We start from the raw sequence: 18,012 nt of genomic DNA, 5'->3' as shown, positions 1-18,012 counted from the left end.
TTCCCAGACTTCACACTCCTTCACAAACTGTCTGCACACCAGCCTGTGTCTCAGGCTCTGCTTTCTGGGGAAATCCGGGATTTATTATTTTTCTTGATGGGAACTTTTTGGTTTGAATAATAGTGTATATCAAGATTGTGGTATATATAGATTGCTACCATTTCTCTGATACTCCAGTTATTATTTACTCCCCAATATTATTATTAATTATTATTATTATTCACTCCCTTTCTTCCTCTTCATTTAAAAAACAAACAAATGAGAAGTTTTATCAATCTTTTGTTGAATACGTTCAACAATATTCTAAGCAGGCCCTGTTCTAAGGCAATCATTTGCCTATTTGTATAGAGTCAGTAATGAATTATGTTGTGTGGTTAGTAGCCAAAAATGTTGAAGCCATTGATTTTATTCTCGGTGTGTTGCTTATCTGAAATGTGAACTGCTTTTACATCTGTCTGTTCAGTCACGCTCTGGCTTGAACCCAAAGTAGTTGTGTCAGAACACAGAGTCAGTTGCATTGGGTCCAAGTTAACCCAGGTGAGTGTCATCACAACGTCTCCTGGCATCTACCATTCATTTTGCCTGGCCCTTTACACGGATTCCTTCCATCACAACATTTAAGGCTGACTTTATGATTCCCATTTTAATGGTTAGGAAACGAGGCCATAAAATTATACTAGAGTGATGTGGCTTAAAATCAAACCAGAGGATGTTGTCCTTCAAAATCTTCCTTATAGCTTGCTGCCTTCCAGCGTGGTGAAATTGTAGCAAGTTGAGTTTTTCGAATAGAAGAGAGGAAGGATAGGGACTTGTCACTCGAGTAATTCAGAAGCCACTGCTGTCTCTCCTAACATCTTCCACACCTTTAAACCACAAACTAGGTGCCACAAATGAGTTTCTGCTTAGTGATAATGCTCCTCTTCATACGCTTGATTCAGTTAATTAGTAGAGGTTGCATTGGAAGGAGTTGTAGGTATTTGCCTACCAAACCCTTGTTAAGTTAGTTGAAAAAAAAAAATGGGGGCGCTTGGGTGGCTCAGATGGTTCAGCGTCTGCCTTCGGCTCAGGTCATGATCCCAGGGTCCTGGGATGGAGTCCCGCATTGGGCTCCTGGCTCAGCGGGGAGCCTGCTTCTCCCTCTCCCTCTGCCTCTCTCCCTGCTCATGCTCTCTCTCTCTCTCTATCTCTGTGTCTCAAATGAATAAATAAAATCTTAAAAAAAAATGTACTTGGCTGTAATATAAATGTGAGTGCAGCTAATATGGGACTTGGAGGAGAAGAAAAGAAGCAGAGGAAATAACTATTAGTGAATTAATCACTTAGTGTCACATTTATAATTCTTTTGGAGCCAGAATGTCTGGGTTCAAATTCCAGCTCTGCCACTTACTGTCTTTGTGAACTTGGGCAAGTTACTTCACCTTCAGCTTTCTCAGCTGTAAAATAGGGTGAGTGCAGGGCCTACCTCGTAGGAGTGTTAGGGAGATCATGTGAAGAGAGGTACACAAAGCACCCAACATAGTGTTGTGCATGTGACAACTTCTTAAGGTTTGCTGAGTTTGGGAACTCAGAGTTCTATAGTTTATTATATCCCATTCCTTAGATAAACTGCCTTATTTCCAAATTGATTCTAATGCAAAATCAGCAAATATTTAAATAATTATAATGTTAATTCTCACAGAGTGAAAAACCAACACATGAAAATTTTTCACGGAAGAATCGGTATGAGATACTAGAAAGATGATTGCCAAGTTATTTTTTTTTTAAGGTTTTATTTATGTATCTGAGAGAGAGAATGGGAGACAGAGAGCATGAGAGGGGGAGGTTCAGAGGGAGAAGCAGACTCCCCACTGAGCAGGGAGCCCGATGTGGGACTTGATCCCGGGACTCCAGAATCATTACCTGAGCCGAAGGCAGTTGCTTAACCAACTGAGCCACTCAGGTGCCCTGCCAAGTTATATTTTTAATCACAATATATACAGGCACCATTTGATATATGCAGACTGTATTCTCTAAAGTGTCTCAGATTTGTAGGTTATTTAACTCACTAATCACTGAAATTCATAAATAAAATTATGTTTGTTTTTAATGAGGATTCTAACTTTGTAGAGAATTGAGAATTGTCAACATCCTCACATGTTATTACCTGTCTTCAAACACCGCTTGATCTGAGAGGTGGAATACATTAGTGGAAGGAACCTTGACTTTAATTGAGAACCAAGTTTGGGTCTAACTTCTTAGTATGCTGAAATTGACCAAGATATTAAATACTTCTTAGCCTCCTTTTCTTTCTCTAAATATGAGAAAAATGATATTTGTTGACACAGTATTAGAGTTACATGAAAATCAGAAAACCTATTTTAAAGTGCTCTGTAAGCCATAAATTACTATTTAAATATTAGTTATTAATAGGCAAGCTAATATTTAACTCACAGAATCAAGGGATAAGTAGGAAGGCATTTCATAAATTTGAGAATTTTTCCTCATTGGCTGGGTCTGCATCTGCTGTTCTACCCTTGCTCTTTTGGCTATAATACCTTTATATGTTTTTCTATGGCTGCTACACATTCAAGGAGCTACACATATTTTTCTTTTCTTTTCTTATCTTGTTGAAATAATGCTTGAGTTATTAAAAATCCACACACATAAAATACAGAAAACCATTTGTATCACACATTGAGCTTATTTTTAACTGAAATGGGAAAAGAAATTTTTTTTGTGGTATGAATTGTGAAATCGTCCTCCTAGGGCATTCGGCAAGTGTGAGGACATAAATGCTGAGCTCTTAGATACTGTCCCTGGGGCACAGAGGCCACTCCTGCACTTGCCAGCTCTTGGCCATTGTGACTACTCCTCTCTCCTACAATGAGACATCCCTCAACTATCTCTCCCTGCAAATCCGTTTTAAAAAACGAGACCTGCCATTTTAAATGCACAGAATTAACTAATTAAAGATTTATTAATAGTAATTGCATTTTGGGGATTAAGATGATGAAATTATGTGAATCCATAAGCTTCTTTTATTTTTCTTTTCTTCTTTCTTTTCCCGACAGCCTCATTTGTTGAGTACAAGTTTTATATTAATTGAAGTTTACAACTCTATAAATTTGCCAAGTAGAAGAAAGAAAAATGACAATGCTACCAACCATTTAAAAACCTGTTATTAGAGTCCATTTACAACCTAACTGAATGTACATCTGTTGGGAACAAAGACAATGTCCAGTTGATCTCTTTTTTTCCCCAGGACCTATCTTCGGACACGTAGATGATGCTTACTAACAAACTCTTGCTTTAATTTGGAGAACTGTATGTATTTCTTCAAAAGTCAGCAGAGTTGAAAATGTACAAGACATTCCTGGATTTGTTTTCAGTAACTTGAGGACCATATTTATTTTTATCCTGGGCCTGTATAGTGGAGAAGTTGTGAGGGTCATTTTGGGCTACTCTCTCAGTTGGCTGAACTAATTTGCTTTGCTTTATGAAATTGACCTTATTGTTATATAAATAGCAGAAAATGCCCACATTTGGTTTATATTGACTCTTCAAATCACATAGGAATGGTGTGACTATCAGAATGCAGGTATTGAGTCATTCCTGTTTCTTGCTCACGAGAAAAACAATGGTATCCTGTAATTCTATGTATCATTCATTGAGTAATTCTGAAACACTTAGATCACACTATTCCTCATCCCTACCAAATGCAAAGTTATGAAAATGCAGTTGTAAAGATGCATTGATTATAGGTTTTACCGCTCTAACTCTGAGGTCTTCATTCACTTCATTCACTATGTTGAGTAATTAACTTTATTCTAATCCTGTCCCGAAGCAAAGGCATTAGATAATTCAGTTATTTCCAGGTTTTAAAATTTTCATTGATCAGTAAATAATCAAATGCCCTTTGGACAGTTGACAGAGAATTAACAGGCTTTTACTTTGCCAAATAAAGACACAAAACACCTACAATGTATACACCATTTACCTGTGTATTACATAAAGTCTACTTTAGCTATATGCATATATTTGGCAGTTTAACAACTTTTTTTTTCACTGAGCTCTGACTAATGTCATAAGCCAGCCCTGTGCACTGGTGGAGTGTACTGTTGGCTAAGCCAAGAGCCCTTGGTCTTAGGAACCAGGGACCACAAGCCCTTGGTCTTAGTTACCTGGGGCCACAAGCTTGCTTAAAACATTTAAGCATTGCTTAAAGCAAATGTTTTAACCTCTCAAGTCTTTAATTTCCCCATCAATAATAGGAGTGCAGTTTGACTAAATCATACTGAAGTTTTCCTCCAGATCTATAGTTGTATGATCTCTCTGTAACGACCGATTTCTGTATATTTTGCCTCAAGTTATCTTGCTTCACTTTCATCCTGTTATTTCTAGATTTGTTCATTTTGGATCAAGATGCTCACTTCTATTCCCTTATGTTTGTTTCCTTTGGGAATTTTCAGATAGGGCTGTAAGAAAGTATCTGATTCTCATGTAAAGGGTCAATTCTCTGCCATGAGAGACATTTCTCAGAGTACATATAAACAAAAGACACCTTTCTCCAGTTTCCATGTGGTATTATTTGTATATAATTTGGAGACATGTGGTGGTGGGAGGGATTTAAAAAAAAAAAAAAAGGACAGAGAGAGAAAGAGAAATTCATTGACATCCGGAAAAAGATTGAGAGTAAAGATGGGATTAAAGGAGTCTGAGAAGGTACCACAGGCTGGGAGAAAGAGAGGAAGCCTTTCAGAGAGGGTTGGAATGGAGAAATATCAGGAATGAGAAGGGGAGGGAGAAGGATATATAACAAAACTCTAATAATTCAGGAGGAGGGCTCTCCATAGGACTTCCAGTACTTTTATAAACCTGGTATTCAGTAGGGTTCTTTCTTCTTTTTTTAAAAGACTTTATTTACTTATTTGAGAGAGATATAGAGAAGGGGGGGCAGAGGGAGAGAATCTGAAGCAGACTCTGTACTGAGGGCTCAGCCCAACTCGTGGCTTGATCCTGCGACCCTGAGATCATGACCTGAGCCGAAGCCAAGAGTCAGAGGCTTTAACCGACTGAGCCACTGAGGTGCCCCAGGTTCTTTCTTCTTCTCATTAAATCTCTTGCTAGTCCATCCATTGCATTTGCAAAATACTACACATTTTTCAAAGTACTTTATTGATCAATTATCTCACTTAATCCTTGCTGCTGCTTAAGGGATTGTACAAGCTGCTGTTACCGGGCTCATTGTCGGAGAAGAATCCAAGGACACACACACACTATTACTGAGATCAGTAGGTCTTAACATTTATTACCCATAAGAATCACTTAAGGTGTCTGTTAAAAATAGATTTTCCTAGGGCTCACCCCTGTGATCTTCCAGTAAAATCCAAACAGCTATGATTCCAGCAATTACTACAAATAATTTTTATATACTGGTACATGGACACATATTTTGAGAAACCCTGGGCTAGAGCAATTTCCTGACTAGTCATCTGAACTCTTTTTATTGCCCCATACCCACGAAATGACCAGAGATGTTTACCTTTAAATACCTTTAAAGAAAATAAATTATAAAAATAAATAAATAAATAAATAAATAAATACCTTTAAAGAAAAGTGCTAAGGTCAAGTGTTTTCAGAGAGAATTTTGGTATTAATTCAGTGCAATTTTTTTTTTTTTTTTTTTTTTTGCTTGTACTAGCTTAGTATAATAGAAACTAGATTTGGCCAAGACAAAATATTGGCTGAAGCCCTGACATCTCCATAGACACATAGGTACCATTCCGTTGTAAGGAGATTCCCTACTCATCATAAAATCCTGTTGATTGTTTTCCATTCTACTATTAATCTTCTTCCTGTTTTCATTAACACTGAAAGACCATGAGCCTCTGTCCCATTGCCGCTCAATATTAACCACCTTGAATAATAGTTTGATTAGAGAAACTGCCACAATATTCCCATCAAAGTTTCAAGTGGTGTCAGGATGTGTTCAATAATCCAAACACAAATATTTCTGGTTCCTAGAGAAGTGTTAGAGCCAGAGGAGCTTGAGAAGGTATGGAGAATTAAATGACCAATGTTAATAAATATCTTGTAAGCTTGAAAAGAGATTGAGAAACTGTGATGTTATGAATCTGTGCTAGATATGCAGGAAAACATCCAGTATTAGAAAACTACAAGTTGAAATTTGTCAACTGGTTTATCACCTGCCATCGGGCTCCCTGCTCAGCGGGAAGCCTGCTTCTCCCTCTCCCACTCCCCCTGATTGTGTTCCTTCTCTCACTGTCTCTCTGTCAAATAAGTACATAGAATCTTTAAAAAATTAATAAATAAATAAATTGGGTTAAGTTACATGAAAAATCCAACAGGCTTTCTTCCAGAGTTCACAGACTAGCATCCTCTGACATAATCTGCAGGTGCAGGTGTGTGTTTGGCCACACAGTGTTTTATGACAACAGGAAACTATTTAAAAATAACAAAATTTCACAAAACAGCAACAAAGGAGGAAACTGACAATCTTATTTTCAAGTTTTCTGGTAACTCTGGACCTCATATTCCCTCACAGCATTATTCAGTTAAACCTGAGGAATATACACCCCTTTAAATTGTGCAATGTTCTCTCTCCTACAGACATTTGTGCACTTATACCATTTTTGAGACTCTCATTCACCTCTCTGTCCAACCTCTGGGCATTGGGGTTAATTCCTTCATCTATTTCATAGAATTTGTAGGATTTCATATAAACACTAAGTGTATAATTGGCAAACATATATGTTTGTGGTGATGCAATGGATTTTGAAAGGACAGGGTTCTGGGGCAATTTCCTACAATTGATTAGGCTTTCTAGCTCAATCTCAGAATTTTAAAGGCATACACCAGCCACCATTTGTTTTCATTTTTCATAACTAAAAATGCTTTTTATTGAAATATAGCTATAAATAATTAACTTGGCATGGATTACTATTCTTTTTTCATAGTCTTAAAAAAGCATAAAACTTAGAAAATGAGTTAAAGAATTTAGAAGCTACAAATCATAAAATGTGATTAAAATTCTACTCTATTTTTGTTTCCCACTATCTCTACAATTTATCTGGTGAACATAAACTTCCTGCCTTTGATGAAAATATTAAAGGCCCATGGCTTTTTTTGGTCACTCTTAAGAAGGGAACAATTTTCTATAGACAACTAAGTTTGCAGTGTATATCAATTCAAAATTAGAATATGCAATCCAAAATAATAATTGAAAATTCTCTTCTATAGCTCATGTCAGTGTGGGATGGAATTCTACAAAGTAGGTTCGTTATACTGTCTCTGTTTTTCTGCTTCCCTGTCCCCTCTCCAGCTCCTTTCTGACCACTCTATGTTGGGAACAGTGAGGAAGGAGTGAGACAGTTGAATGAAAGTTATTACTTGACCTGGCACCACCATAAGTTGTGCCCAGAGCCTGTAGAGTGGTGCATTTTCATGGGTTCTTCAAAGGTGTGCTTTTGGGTCTCTTCCCCTGAGCAGATTACCTAGCCTGGCCCCCGGCAAGGGTGGTGCAATTCCGCCTCGGGCACTGCAAAAGGCCCCTCCCACAGAAGATCAGCAAGAACAGCCAAGCAAGACCAAGTTTACTGATCAATGAGATCTGCAAAACTCCAGAGCTAAGGGAATACAGCACATAGAATTCATGGCTTTTTTCCCCATGATTCTTGAGTCTTTCAAAGTTAACTTTTTTTAAATTTCTTTATTTTTTTTCTTTTTCCATTTTTTTGAATTTTTCTTTTTCCCTTTTTCAACCAATATCTTATCAATTCCCTTTTTAAAAATCTTTTTTAATTTTCATTTTTAGAGTCATATTCTATCCCTTCATTGTCATTAACCTTATTTTTTATATATATGTGTTTTTCTCTTTAAAATTTTGGGATACAGTTTCTTCTAACAGACCAAAATATACCCTAAATCTCTAGTATATGGCTCAGTTCTAGTCTCCTGCCTGATCACATTCTCTCCTTTTTTTTTTTAATTTTTCTTCTTTCTTTTTTCAATCAACTTCTTATCTTACCAATTCCTTTTATAAAATCTTTTATAATTTTCATCTTTACAGTCATATTCCATCCCTTCATTGTATTTACCCTTATTTTTGTACATATATAAGTTTTACTTTCATTAAAATTTTGGGAGGCAGTTTCTTCTAACAGACCAAAATATGCCCAAAATCTAGTGTGTGGCTCTGAGCTATTCACCAGCCTGATCGTATTCTTTTTTTTTTTTTTTCTTTCCCTTTCTTTACCCACCAGTTTTGGGTCTCTTCTGATTTGTTCAGTGTATATTTTTCTGGGGTCATTGTTACCCTGTTAGCATTTTGTTCTCTCATTCATCTATTCTCCTCTGGACAAAATGACCAGATGGAAAAACTCACCTCAAAAAAAAAAAAAGAACAAGAGGAACAAGAGGCAATACCAACTGGCAGGGACCTAATCAATACAGACATTAGTAAGATGTCAGAACTAGAGTTCAGAATGACATTATAAAGATATTAGCTGGGCTTGAAAAAAGCATGAAAGATACTAGAAAATCCCTTTCTGGAGAAATAAAAGAACTAAAATCTAACCAAGTCAAAATCAAAAAGGCTATTAATGAGGTGCAATCAAAAATGGAGGCTCTAACTGCTAGGATAAATGAGGCTGAAGGGAGAATTAGTGATATTAAAGACCAAATGATGGAGAATAAAGAAGCTGAGAAAAAGAGAGAAACAACTACTGGATCACAAGGGCAGAATTTGAGAGATAAGTGATACCATAAGACAAAACAATATTAGAATAATTGGGATCCCAGAAGATGAAGAAAGAGAGGAGTGGAAGGTATATTGGAGCAAATTATAGCGGAGAACTTCCCTAGTTTGGGGAAGGAAACAGGCATCAAAATCCAGGAGGCACAGAGAACCCCCCTCAAAATCAATAAAAATAGGTCAACACCCCAACATCGAATAGTAAAACTTACAAGACTCAGAGACAAAGAGAAAATCCTGAAAGCAGCTTGGGACAAGAGGTCTGTAACCTACAATGGTAGAAACATTAGATTGGCAGCAGACTATCCACAGAGACCTGGCAGGCCAGAAAGGACTGGCATGATATATTCAGAGCACTAAATGAGAAGAATACGCAGCCAAGAATACTATAGCCAGCTAGGCTGTCATTGAAAATAGAAAGAGAGAGGGTGCCTGGGTGGCTCAGTTGGTTAAGCAACTGCCTTCGGCTCAGGTCATGATCCTGGAGTCCCGGGATCGAGTACCGCATCGGGCTCCCTGCTCAGCGAGGAGCCTGCTTCTCCCTCTGACCCTCCCCCCTCTCATGTACTCTCTCTCATTCTCGCTCTCTCAAATAAATAAATAAACCTTTAAAAAAAAAAAGAGAGAAAAAAAAAAGAAAATAGAAAGAGAGATAAAAAGCTTCCAGGACAAACAAAAACTAAAAGAACTTGCAAACACGAAACCAGCCCTACAAGAAATATTGAAAGGGGTCCTCTAAGCAAAGAGAGAGCCTAAAAGTAACATAGACCAGAAAGGAATAAAGATAAGATACACTAACAGTCACCTTATAGGCAATACAATGGCACTAAATTCATATCTTTCAATAGTTACCCTGAATGTAAATGGGTTAAATGTCCAAATTAAAAAAAAACAGCATATCAGATTGGATAAAAAACAAGACCCATCAATATGCTGTCTGCAAGAGACTCATTTTAGACCCAAAGACACTTCCAGATTTAAAGTGAGGGAGTGGAAAACCATCTACCATGCTAATGGACATCAATAAAAGCTGGGGTGGCAATCCTTATATCAGACAAATTAGATTTTAAACCAAAGACTGTAATAAGAGATGAGGAAGGACACTGTATGCTACTTAAAGGGTCTATCCAACAAGAAGATCTAACAATTGTAAATATCTATGCCCCTAACATGGGAGCGGCCAATTATATAAGGCAATTAATAACAAAAGCAAAGAAACACATCGACAACAATACAATAGTAGTGGGGACTTTAACACCCCCCCTCACTGAAATGGACAGATCATCTAAGTGAAAGATCAACAAGGAAATAAAGACTTTAAATGACACACTGGACCAAATGGACTTCACAGATATATTCAGAACATTCCATCCCAAAGCAACAGAATACACATTCTTCTCTAGTGCCCATGGAACATTCTCCAGAATAGATGACATCCTAGGTCACAAATCAGGTCTCAACCAGTACCAAAAGATTAGGATCATTCTCTGCATATTTTCAGACCATAATGCTTTGAAACTAGAACTGAATCACAAGAGGAAAGTTGGAAAGAACTCAAATACATGGAGGCTAAAGAGCATCCTACTAAAGAATGAATGGGTCAACCAGGAAATTAAAGAGGAATTAAATTCATGGAAACAAATGAAAATGAAAACACAACTGTTCAGAATCTTCGGGATGCAGCAAAGGCAGTCCTAAGAAGAAAGTATATATAATACAAGCCTTTCTGAAGAAACAAGGAAGGTCTCAGATACACAACCTAACCCTACACCTAAAGGAGTTGGAGAAAGAACAGCAAATAAAGCCTAAACCCAGCAGGAGAAGAGAAATAATAAAGATCAGAGCAGAAATCAATGAAATAGAAACCAAAAGAACAGTAGAACAGATCAACGAAACTAGGAGCTGGTTCTTTGAAAGAATTGACGGATTGATAAACCCCTTGCCAGACTTATCAAAAAGAAAAGAGAAACGACCCAAATAAATAAAATCATGAATGAAAGAGGAGAGATCACAACCAACACCAAAGAAATCCAAACAATTATAAAAACATATTATGAGCAATTATATGCCAGCAAATTAGATAATCCGGGAGAAATGGATGCATTCCTAGAGACCTATAAACTACCAAAACTGAACTAGGAAGAAATAGAAAACCAGAACAAACCATAACCAGTAAGGAAATTGAAGTAGTATTCAACCAACCTCTTCGACCTCAGCCACAGCAACTTCTTCCTAGAAACATCGCCAAAGGCAAGGGAAGCAAGGGCAAAAATGAACTATTGGGACTTCATCAAGATAAAAAGCTTTTGCAAAGCAAAGGAAACAGTCAACAAAACCAAAAGACAACCGACAGAATGGGGAAGATATTTGCAAATGACATATCAGATAAAAGGCTAGTATCCAAAATCTATAAAGAACTTATCAAACTCAACACCCAAAGAACAAAGAATCCAATCAAGAAATGGGCAGAAGACATGAACAGACATTTCTGCAAAGACATCCAAATGACCAAGAGACACATGAAAAAGTGCTCAAAATCCCTCAGCATCAGGAAAATACAAATCAAAACCTCAATGAGATACCACCTCACACCAGTCAGAACAACTAACATTAGCAAGTCAGGAAATGACAGATATTGGCGAAGATGTGGAGAAAGGGGAACCCTCCTACTCTGTTGGTGGGAATGCAAGCTGGTGCAGCCACTCTGGAAAACAGTATGGAGGTTCCTCAAGAAGTTGAAAACAGAGCTACCCTATGACCCAGCAATTGCACTACTGGGTATTTACCCCAAAGATACAAATGTAGTGATCTGAAGGGGTAGGTGCACTCCAATGTTTATAGCAGCAATGTCCACAAAAGCCAAACTATGGAAAAAGCCAAGATGTCCATCAACAGATGAATGGATAAAGAAGATGTGGTATATATATATATATATACAATTGGATATTATGCAGCCATCAAAAAACACAAAATCTTGCCACTTGCAATGACGTAGATAGAACTAGAGAGTATTATGCTAAGCGAAATAAGTCAGAGAAAGACAAGTATCATATGATCTCACTGATATGAGGAGTTTGATAAACAAGACAGAAGATCATAGGGGAAGGGAGGAAAAAATGAAACAAGACGAAACCAGAGAGGGAGACAAACCATAAGAGACTCTTAATCTCAGGAAACAAACTGAGGGCTGCTGGCGTGGAAGAGGGTGGGAGAGATGGAGGGGTTGGGTGATGGACATTGAGGAGGGTGTGTGCTATGGTGAGCACTGTGAATTGTGTAAGACTGATGAATCACAGACCTGTACCTCGGAAACAAATAATACATTATATGTTTAAAAAAGAAGAAGAAGAAGAAGATAGTAGGAAGGGAAAAATGAAGGGGGGGAAATTGGAGGGGGAGACGAACCATGAGAGACTATGGACCTTGAGAAACAAACCGAGGATTCTAGAGGGGAGGGGGGTGGGGGGATGGGTTAGGCTGGTGATGGGTATTAAAGAGGGCACATACTGAATGGAGCACTGGGTGTTATAAGCAAACAAAGAATCATGGAACACTACATCAAAAACTAATGATGTATGGTGATTAACATAACATAATAAAATAAAATTAATTAAAAAAAGAAAAAGAAAAAATAAAATAAAAAATTATATAATTAAAAAAAGAAGAAATACAAAAGTTTGGTAGAATGAATTAAATGAATTAAAGAATTGAATTGGCACTTAATAATCCTTCACCAAGAAAAATCTCAGCCCAGTTGGTGTCACGAGAAAATTATACTAACATTCAAATAATAAATAAATCTAGTTTTACACAAACTCATCCAGAGACTAAAAATAGAAGCTTTGCTCTCCAATCTATTTTATGAGGCTAGCAAATGGCTAAAATCAAAACCTGAGAGGAATATTATAAGAGAGGAATACTGTTGGCCAACCTCATTATGAAAAAAGATTTAAAATCCAACAAAACATTAAAGAGTTACTTAACCTCCAAGTCGGGATTATATTAGCAATGTGAAGTTGGTTTAAAACCAGGAAATTGATAGGGCACCTGGCTGACTCCCACAGTGGAGCTTGTGGTTCTTGATCTCACGATTGTGAGTTTGAGCCCCACATCAGGCATAGGGGTTCCTTAAAACAAATGAACAAAACAAACAAAACAAAACCCCAATAACTAGGAAATCAGTCAACTTAATTCACTAGATTGACAGAATAAGATAACATATAATCATCTGAAAAATGCCAAAAAATCTCTTGTAACAATTCAATATTATTCTTCATAAAAATCATTGAGGGAACAAGACTATAAGGGATTTTCTTAATCTGACAGAATAACTTCAAAAACTACAGCAATCACCGTGCATAGTGGAGAATTTTTAGCTTTCCCGCTGAGAATGACAACAAGACAATCTTGTCCAGTAATATTACATTTTTTTAAGATTTTATATATTTAGAGCGTGCAAGTGGTGGGGGGGGGGGAAGGGCAGAGGAAGAGAGAGAATCTCAAGCAGACTCTGTGCTAAATGTAGAGCCTGACGTGGGCTCTATCTCACAACCCTGAGATCATGACCTGAGCTGAAATCAAGAGTCGGAGGCTTAACCAAATGAGCCACTCAGGGGCCCCCAGTAATGTTACTTTTATAAAACATTGTACCAGATATGCTACCTAGTACTGTAAAACAAGAAAAATAAATATTACAATAATTGGAAAAGGAAAAAATAAAAACTTAGTTTTTGGACATGATATGGTATGATCGTATAAGTAGAAAATCTTCAAGAATTTACTGATAAATTATTAGAATTAAAGAACTAAGATTTCTTGATATAGAATTTATATAAATTAATTGTATTTCTATCTGTGCAACAGCTATTTGAAAAAGAAAATTTAGCAAAAACAATTTCCAAAAACATCAAAAAGAGAACACCAAGTACCTATAAATTCTAATAAAAGATATGCATGATTCTTTCTTTTAAGATAGGCATGATTCTTAAAAGAAGAAGAATAAAATGTATTGAATGAAATTAAAGATTAAAGAAAGCCTTAAAAGTTAGAAAAATAAACTATGTTCATTGATTGGGCAACCCAGCATTTAAATGATGTTAATTTTCTCCAAATAGAACTAGAGATTCAATGTAATTCCAATTAAAATTCTAATAAATTTTGTTTTGGAATATAAGAAGCTGATTATAAGTTTTATATGGAAATGCATAAAGTCAAGAAAATCTTGAAAGTAATTCTTAAAGAAGAAAAACAAAAAAGGAGAACTTGTTCTATCAGTTATCAAGTCCCCCGTCATAAAGATATAGTAATTAAAACTGTCAAATTGGTGCATGTTAGAAGTATCAAGCAATGGTGGCACTGATGCCACGTAAGTCAGTGGATAAAATTGAGAGGACTTAAACATACCTACAGATACATGGATCTTTGATATAGAACAAAGATGGTACAATGGAGCAGTGGGAAAGGATTGGCCTTTTTGATTAATGCTGCTGGGACAATCAGGTAGACACTGGGGAAAAATTAAAATCGATTCCCGTGTAACACCATACACAAAAACCAAATCCAGATGAATTACATACTGATGGAAATGTAGAATTTAAACTTTAAAACTTTAGGAAGAAAACATAGGAGAATATCTGTGTAACTTTATTCTAGGAAAATACACAAACAACACTAACCACAAATGAAGGACATATATTCTGTTGCATTAGAATTAATTATTCTGCTTATCAAAAGAAATAACAGCAAAAGTGAAAAGACAGCCACAAAATGAGACAAGTTATTTGACATGGATATAACTGACCAAAAAAAGATGCATCTACAATATATGGAAAAAACTACAAATCAGTAAGGAAAATTAAAACAACCCAATCCCAAAACAAAAACAAAAACAATTGGCAGTCTTAAATAGGTACTTCATTTTGCAAAAAAAAAAAAAAAAGAAAGAAATATAAGTATACTCACAGCAGCACATTTTTTATGATAGACAAAAATTAGTGACAGCTCAAATGCCCATGAATTACAAAATTAATAAGTAAATTATGGTTTATTCATTCAATAAACCATAGTCAGCAACAACAATGAACATACTGTAGCTATAACCAATAAAATGAAAAATCTTAAAATATGATATTGAACAAAACAAAAAATACTACAATATATTGAAATTTATGTAAAGCTAAGAACAAATTTAAATTCTATCATATTCAAATGTACAAATAGACAGCAAACCTATAAAGAAAGGTTAGAAATGATTACCATAAATCAGATTAGCTACAAATTACCTCTAGAATAGTGGGAAAGGGATATGACTCAGAATATTCTCTAGAAGTTTCTGCACTCCTGGAGATACTCTATTTCTTAATCTGGGTCATAATTACACCAGGTTCTAGCTAATATCTATTCATGATATGTATATTTATATTTTTGCACTTTTCCATCTATGTTACTCTTTTATGATTATAACAAAAATTGGGAAGAATGAATAAAAAAAGCTTAAGAAACTTAAAATTAAAGCTGGGATCTATTAAAAAGGAAATAAGCTGTCTTATTAGGTAGATGATAAGACTCCTTAAGGTTTTAAGAGGGATTAGTAAATAACAGAAGCTGAATATATTTAATCAGAAACCCTTTAAAAATACCAAGAAACAAAAAAGCTATGGAGAGAAATGCAGCCCTCTGAAGCATTTGATGACAAGAGCAATCTATTTTTAGTAAATAAATCTCTATTGTCATTATTCATACAATATTTGTGGATTCTCCATCATCCCCTCTCCCCCCCCACCACATCTCTAGTACAAATCTCTTAAGAATAGGGAAGACACTGTATGCTTGTTTTTGGACACTGTATACTTTTAAACTTTAATTTAGATGTTATCATTTTCTTCTCAATCCCATTCTGTTTTTCTCTTGAATTTTGGATTGTCATTCACCCTTAGTTATTTAGGGTCAGAAGCTTTCCCTGTAGGACTTGCCCCTGCTCAGGTTTGTCCCCTTGTATTGAGCTAGCTTTCTGTCAGATGTCACTACCTAAAATTATTTTAGCACTCATAGGCACTCATCCTCTTTAATTTGATATGCATTCATTCGTTTGTAAGTCTTTCTCTACTAGACTAAATTATGGCCTGAGAACTCATGCCTAGCAATGCACCTCAAGATCTCTGATCTTAGACATATCCTCTTTGAGGCTGGAACCTGTCTTGTGAAGTCCAAATCAAAGCTTGCTTGCTGTGCTTCTTGTGTTCAAGACAGGCTTTCATGCATTGGAATAATGTTTAATCCTCCTGAGGTCTTTAACTTCATTTAAATTCAACTTTCTCCAATCTCCATCTAATTCAGGGTAAGAAAGCACTATTTAAAAACATTTGTAGACATTCTAAGAAATGATAAAGCATTTATTAAAAGTATTTATGAGTAGGGGAGCCTGGGTGGATCAGTTGGTTAAGCAAGTGTCTGCCTTCGGCTCAGGTCAGGATCCCAGGATCCTGGGATAGAGACCCCCCACTGGGTTCTGCTGCTCCCTCTCCCTATGCCCCTCCCCCCACTTGTGCTCTGGCTCACTCTCTCTCTCAAATAAAAAAATACTTATGAACAAAGTCAAGTGCTTTGTTTTCTGTTGAATCGTTTTAATACGGAAGCACATCTGACTTTCTGATTTAATAACAATAATGCCATATTTATGCATTAATTAGGGTTTACAAAGTACTTTTATGTACTTGATCTCTACAAAATCCTAAAAGACAGGCAAACTTGTATATGTTAAATATTTTCAATTTATTAATAGAGTTTTACATATTTAACGGAATTTAACCGAATATATAAATAGGATTAAATGTTAAAATTTCTCTAAAATGATTGCTAAATTTGTTTATTAATAAATAGAATAATAGTTGAATATATACTTCCCAAACCAAATTAACTTTTATAAAACATTTTCTGCACACAAAATGTATATTTGGGGACATTTTAAAAAAAGCTTACATTTACCAATTTGAAAAATACACTTACAGAACTAATATATTAAGTATTAGTACCATGAATATAAGATATATAAGTAAATTCTTTGGATTGGTAAGGGAAATAAATCACTAATTTTATGCCATCACTTAGTATAGCCCTAGTACATAGTAGGCATTCAGTTATTGTCTGTTAAGTGAATGAAAAGTACTCATTAAGTATTTAATTGTGTGGTTTAAGAATAGTATATATAGAAATTCTAAGAAGATAGTCATTGTAGACAGAACTAATAAATAAGGCTTCATGCAGATGGTACAACTTCAGCTGAACTTTAAAGAAAAAAAATTATCCATGTTCTCTAAGATTTTTATTAAATTTTCTAAAAAAAAGAAAAACATGAGCAAAACTACAGAGTAGGAAATAAAAATGCCATATTTAAGAGATGACAAAGAAATCAGCTTATGTTTTGGGAGACAATGGGAAAGTTGGGTGGGTAGATTCAGGTTATAAATAAAACCTAGAAGTTTTTTTTCCCTAAAATACAGAAATTCATTTTTTAATATCTAATAATTTCTGTTCTTGAAAGTAATCCAACAAATTGTAAGTATTGTGGTAGCCAGTTTCCAAGATGGCCTCCAATGAACCTTGCTTCTTGGTATTCAAGCATTTGGGTGGAACATTCTCACACTTAATTAGGGCTGACTTATGTGACTCACAGAATACAGTGAAAGGGATGTTGTGTGATTTCCAAGGCCTAGGCAGTAAAAGACATTATGGCTTCTACCTCAGTCTCTCAGATTGCTTTCTCTGGGGGAAGCCAGCCTTCACACTGTGAGAACAATCAGGCAACGCTGTGGAGAGACCCATTGGAGTAGAACTGATAGCCAGTACCAACTTGCCAGCGATATGAATGAGCCACCTCATAAATGGATCTTCCAGACCCATCACACCCTGAGCTGATTGCTGCCCCAGCTGCAATCTGTACAGACTATCTTGTAGGAGATCCAAAGTCAGAATTGCTCAAAGCTGCTCTCAAGTTACTTCCCTACAAAAATTGTGAGAGATAATAAACAACTGTTGTCAGACATGTGTTTAGGGATGGTTTGTTGCACAACAATGTATGGCTAATACAAGTGCCATCATTCAAACTTGTAATACGTTCAAGTTTTTGACACAACTTTGATTGATACTCAGATCAGAAAGAATACCTTGTATCAAGGGATTTTTTTCTAGATTTCAAGTTAAATTATTTTCTCTCAAGCTATATCCACAGGACATGTTTAGTTAATACTGACTGAACTTATTTA

General features: G+C 35.9%; 1 protein-coding gene across 3 annotated transcripts in view; it reads left to right on the top strand.

Annotated features, from left to right (window-relative positions):
* Positions 1-18,012, top strand: part of EMCN (endomucin) — a 131,748-nt gene that overhangs the window by 6,176 nt on the left and 107,560 nt on the right. The window lies entirely within an intron of this gene.

Source organism: Mirounga angustirostris, unplaced genomic scaffold (assembly GCF_029215605.1).
Source record: "Mirounga angustirostris isolate CCGP_5_RB_7025 unplaced genomic scaffold, mMirAng1.0.hap1 SCAF_2, whole genome shotgun sequence".
NCBI lineage: Eukaryota > Metazoa > Chordata > Mammalia > Carnivora > Phocidae > Mirounga > Mirounga angustirostris.
The sequence above is the reverse complement of the archived record's forward strand: the minus strand, read 5'-3'. Positions and strand labels throughout refer to the sequence as shown.